The 5,768-nt window shown below is 42.6% G+C and overlaps 1 pseudogene; it reads left to right on the forward strand.

The window, feature by feature from the left end:
• Positions 1 to 608: 608 nt before the first annotated feature.
• Positions 609 to 5,544, forward strand: LOC147795606 (uncharacterized; annotated as a pseudogene).
• Positions 5,545 to 5,768: the final 224 nt, after the last annotated feature.

Raw genomic sequence — 5,768 nt, forward strand, 5'->3', positions numbered from 1 at the left:
AGTGATTTCAGGTTATCTGTTGGAGGAAACAAATGCAGAACGTTACTTTTCAGTCGTTGATAAGTTGGTAGAATGGTGCGACACACATTCTTGCAGTTGAATGTCATGAAAAGAAATGATTATGGACTTTAGGGAAAATAAAGGAAATGAACATGCACCACTGACCATTCATGGAAGTGTACTTGAGCAGGTTTTAGAAATTTAGTTTTTGTTTGGCCTGCCATACCTTGGACATACCATGCATTCTTATTATTCTCTTTCTTTGTTCTTCCTGAGTCCTGACTGGCATTTCACTATAAATTGTTCCTCTAAACCAATACATGCCCTTTAGGTCACCTACCGAGTGTGGTCGATTCGTTGACTGTTTTCCCTGATCCGTTATTTTTTCACGTCAAAAAGTTTTCTCAGATATGGTTTATCCCACCCCCCCCGCCACATGTCTGTTCTCTTTTGTTTCCGATTTATACTTTTAATTTTTTTTCAGGCTTGCCTGTTGCTGACCAATGTCACACCTGTGGCATGTATGGCCACTAGGCCGGATTCAAGCCGTCCAACCGTTTCCAATCTCGTCCAAGAGCCAGCCCCACACTCTGTTCCTACGGTCATAGATGCCCCTCCCACTGGCACTCACCAGCTGCCCAATCAACTCTCCTCGCTCCATCGGGGTACGCCTACTCCCCAGTCTGTCATCCCTTCACGAAGGCCACTCCGTCTCCAGGATCAGACACTAAGTCAACGTAGGGTATCTATCTGTGATAATTTTCCCGATGTTCTCAAGGTACCTGTTTGCCTAAACGATCCAATATTCGAGCCGTTACAGTCCGATGAATTACCGGTTAAAGGGAGACTGAAACAACATGTTCAGCTTTGGCGTGAAATAGATGCTTCCAATTTGGTACTTTCTATTATCCAGGATGGGTTTATCATTCCGTTCACCGTTGACCCGCCCCCGATGTTTTTTTTTTTCGAAATGACAAGTCCGCATTGCGTGAGGCTGATTTTGTTTCTGAAAGTGTTCTCGAATTACTCGCCTCGTTTCGCATTTGTGAGAAATCGTGCCCGTCCTCTGTAACTTGTCCGCTCTCAGTTGCTGTCTCCTCGGCTAATAAAAAACGTTAATTTTTTTTACCTCAACGCCTTGAATGTATATACTCCTAAAAAGCACTTCAAAATTGATGACTGGAAGATCGGTCTTCAGTATGTCTCCCAATGCTTTCATGTTTTCTTTTGATTTAAAATCGGGTTATCATCATATTGACATTTCTCCATTTTCCCAGTGCCATTTAGGTTTTTCTTGGCGTATTAATGGTGTCACTCGGTATTTCGAATTCAATATTCTACCATTTGGTCTCACAACAGCTCCATGCATATTTACAAAATTACTGAAGCCTTTAGTGAAACACTGGAGAGCGTGCGAAATTTCGGTTGCTGTTATTTGGACGATGGGTTCGTGTCCATTCCTTGTCCAGAGGATGCCTCTATGCACACCTCAGTTGCCTCTTCTATTTCTACCCATGTTCGTTCAGACTTACTAAAAGCAGGCTTCGTTTACAACATGTCCAAAAGCAATTGGAATCCCTGTAATAGGCCATTGCCAAATGGTAATTTCACAGGCGGCCGATGAGTCTGATAACTTGACTCTTAATTGTCCTTGTTCTTCTGGGGTCCGATTTTAGGAGGACAACGTCAGCCAGTTGAATGTTCGTTTTGTGTTTGGTCACCAAGTTTTCAATAAGGTAGTTTGTTCTGATGCTAGTTCCAATGGCGCAGGGGCTGTGGTTTGTAAGGATAAACACATTGTTCATAAATTTTGGACTCCCTAAGAATCATCCAAAAGTTCCACGTGGCGTGAGCTTGCAACTATCCAATCTGCTCTCTTATAATTTCTCCCGATAATCTCATCTTCTAATCTGAAGTTGTTCACCGATAGTCAGAGCGCTACTAAAATCATTGATTGCGTTAGTATGAAGCCGGAATTACATGATATTGCGTTTGACATTTTTCGAATTTGTCTCCGTAATTCTATCCGAATCAAAGTCGACTGGATTCCCAGATCTCCAAACGAGCAAGCTGATTTCATTAGTAGATTGATCGATCTAGACTATTGGTCTCTTTCTGGTGAATTTTTCTCTCGACTGAATAATTTGTGGGGTCCTTTTACGGTGGATTGTTTTGCCAACTTCTATAACACTAAGTTGCCCCGTTTTTATTCTCGTTTCTGGAATCCCAACTCGCTTGCAGTAGATGCATTTGCACAGGACTGGTCTACTGAAAATGCCCGTGTTGTCCCTCCTGTCGCGTTGATACCATCCGCCCTTAAACATATGCAGTTATACCAATGCAGTGGAGTCCTTGTGCTCCCATGATGGTCATCGCATCCCTTTTGGCCGGTGTTGAAGTTGTGTTCGTACAAACACTGGATGAAACAGTTCATAACTGATTCTGCTGTTGTTGCCCTACAGCACGGTCGGAATGAGAACTCCCTTCTAGGCTCCCCTGATTTTGACGGCGTGGTAGCTGCTAGTCATCCCTTCTGGCTAACCTTCCCCGACCGGTTTCAAGAATTGCGGGAACAAATTCTTCGTGATGCTATGTTTGCCAAATCCGACGGCACAGTCACCTCTTATTTTTACAAATGCCGACAGTTTCTTTCCTGGACGGAGTCACGTGGTCTTTCTTCATGTCTGCCGTTTTCTGGTGGGGTGTTGGCCGCTTACCTTTACCACGTTAAACAGCAGTCTAATTCTGACAGTGTTCTTACGACTACTGCCGCCTCGCTCAAATGGTTGCACTCCTTGGTAAAGCACAACCCTGTTGATTCCCCTGTGGTTTAACACGTTATTGTTAGTGGCCGTCGGGCACTGCACCATCCCCCTGTACAAAAGCAGCCATTGAGTCTGGTTCAAGTTAAAGCTATCATTAATAAGTTCGCTGCACCCGGTGGTTCTCTTTTGGACTTGCGCACGGCCTTCTACGTCTGCCTTAAGTACGCATTGTTATTTCGCCATAACGCACTTAAAGTCAGTCACCTTTCATATCTCGATGACAACAAAGGTATTTCGGTGTTCATCCCCAAGTCTAAAACGGATGTATTCAGGAAGGCAACACTGGTTGTCTTTACGACACCTTAGACGCATATTCCCCCGTTTCTATCCTCCGTCGATTCTTAGCCGCTGCGGATATTGCCATGGGTCAAGATGTGTTTTTGTTTTCCATCCTTTCCTTCCATTTGAGTTCTAATTGTTATAAATGAAGTGCTAACAGACTACTGAGTTGCACCAGATGTCGGGAATTATTTGTCCAAGCTCTTCAGCGTATTGGTGTTAGTAATCCGTCCGCGTATGGTCTCCGCAGTTTGCGTTCTGGGAGTGCCTCTCATTTGGCTAATAAACATGAGTCGCATGAGTTGATAATGCAACATGGTCGCTGGAAGACCACAGAGGCAAAAAAAAATTCAAATGGACGTCCCTGAACGATTAGCAGTCGCTCGTTTGCTCCTTTGTGATTAATTTCGCATGTAGTTTTTGGCATAAATTTAGGTACTTTGTGCTTTACTTATGATGGGTAATTAAACCCTTTGATATACATGTAAATGTTTTGTTGATTTCAAACTTCATGAAACCTACGGGCTTGTTATGATGTCGTTAGTCATTTGCCACTTAAATTATTGGCTAGATTTTTCGTTATAGCGAATGACAGAATAAAACATAGATTAGAGTGAAGTCCAAGGAATTTACTCCTCCATCTGCAACAAACTCTATAAAGAGAGAAAGTAAGCAGACAGGCGGTCAGTGTACCTGATGTAAAAAATAAATAAATAAAAAACCAAAACACAGTGAGAGCCAGAGAGCAAAAAAAAAAAAAGCAGATAAGGACTGAGGGTCAGTTTACTAGACTATACTGTATGTATATTTTTGTGTTCAACTAATCTTTGTTGCTGAAATATATTACCTAATCGAACACTCGAAGCCTGTGCTCTGACCACAATCCCAGGCTATCCAATAAACCTTGAGCATATACAGTATGTATAAACTAATTGTACATGTGTTTCCTTGAAGCAGTCCATCCACACCAAACTATTTTTCATGCGTATGAGCGAAGCGAAGTAGCATGAAATACAAGTATCTGGGCACCAAAATTACCAGTAATCTTGATTGGTCACGTAACACAGTTGCAGTACAAAAGAAAGCAAATCAACGCATGCTTTTTATCCGACAACTGAAGAAACTTCATTTGGACAATACACTTTTGGTTTTATTTTATAAGTCATTTTTTCAGTCCATACTCTTATTTCATTTGATTTTTTTCTACGGTAACCTTACTAAGCAAAACACGGATAAAATGGATAGGCCTCGGAAAACAGCTCAAAAAGTTATTGGCTTGGAATTACCCACTCCTGAAAGTCTGTACATTGATAGAACCCTGTCCACGGTAAACAGTATTATGCAAGACCCATCTCATCCTTTATTTAACAATTACAGTTTCAACAAATCAGGACTGCGCCTGTGCGTTCCCCGTAGCAACAAAGCTCGTTATAGACAGTCATTTGTACCAGATTAAGTTCATTTCTTCAACAGTAAAGTTACTAGATGAACGCTTGCTGTATAGTCTTTTGGCGGGGGGGGGGTAAGTAAATCCAGTACAGTTGTGACTTTTATGTGAAAATTAATTGTTGTTCTATTTGTAAAACCCAGTAGTTTTGAATCAGACAGTTATAATGTATTTTTGCGAATTTTGGCGGATAGGGTTGATATGAAGTATCTTGTAGTGGGGAAATGTTGTTATGTTTTGTGTTTAAAATCCAGTGTAAGACAAATTTCTGTATGGAAAATAAAGGTATCAAATCAAATCAAATTCGTACTTTTCAAATATGTCCAGATTTAGAGTTCCCGGATGTCCGACCGCGAGAATGGCAACCAGCATGATGACCGGGAATGGTGCGTTGTCTTGAGGAAACTTGCAGGATTTACATTAAAAGCAGATTATGTTTGTGACCTGTCCGAAAAATGGAAATAAATCAGTTAGGAATGCAGGAAGAAAAGCAAACTTTAATTACATGGACGTGCTAAAACAGAAGAAGAAGCAGGAAGGAGAAGAAAAAGAGGGGTCATAGGCCCTACCGCTTGAAATTGCACCACGTAGCGCCTAGAATCTAAAATGGCCCCGGACCCCACGCTGTATCACAGGCATTTTACCATTACTGCTTTAAATCACGTCCGGCCCCCCTTTTGAAAAATCCAGGATCACGCCCCCCCACCTTTGGGAAAAGAATGGACCCCACCCTGTGAGGGGTTCTCTTGTGTGTTGGGTCGGCTTCCAGTCTTTCTGGCAAGGACAGTTTTTCCTACTATTCAACGTCCCGTTGCACGTGTAGCCAATAAAGCCGTCTCTGGCAAGGTCCAGAACACGCCCTGCGTCAAGGTATCCCATGTTGTCATGAAGCTCTTTAAACAGTGGCGTAGCCGGGGGAAAAGCCTGGGGCACGTGCCCCCACAAGTTCCCAATGCTCCTAGGTGCTCCCCACTGAGGAAAAAAAACGGATGAATGGAAACTGAAAAGGCTAACAAAAACTTGCCCCAAAAATCACACCACTGAAAGCTGGTGCTCCCTATAAGATGCTGGTGCCCTCTTTGTGACCCCCCACCAGTAAAATCCTAGCTACGCCACTGTACTGTCCCTATAGGGAATCTACTGTAAAGTTTCGGGGTGTATCAGCTGCATTTATTGCCTGTTTCTTCCTGTAGAGACCCTCTTCTACGATAAGATTT

Source organism: Acanthaster planci, unplaced genomic scaffold (genome assembly GCF_054643075.1).
Source record: "Acanthaster planci isolate LZ-2023a unplaced genomic scaffold, COTS_SCS Contig2, whole genome shotgun sequence".
NCBI lineage: Eukaryota > Metazoa > Echinodermata > Asteroidea > Valvatida > Acanthasteridae > Acanthaster > Acanthaster planci.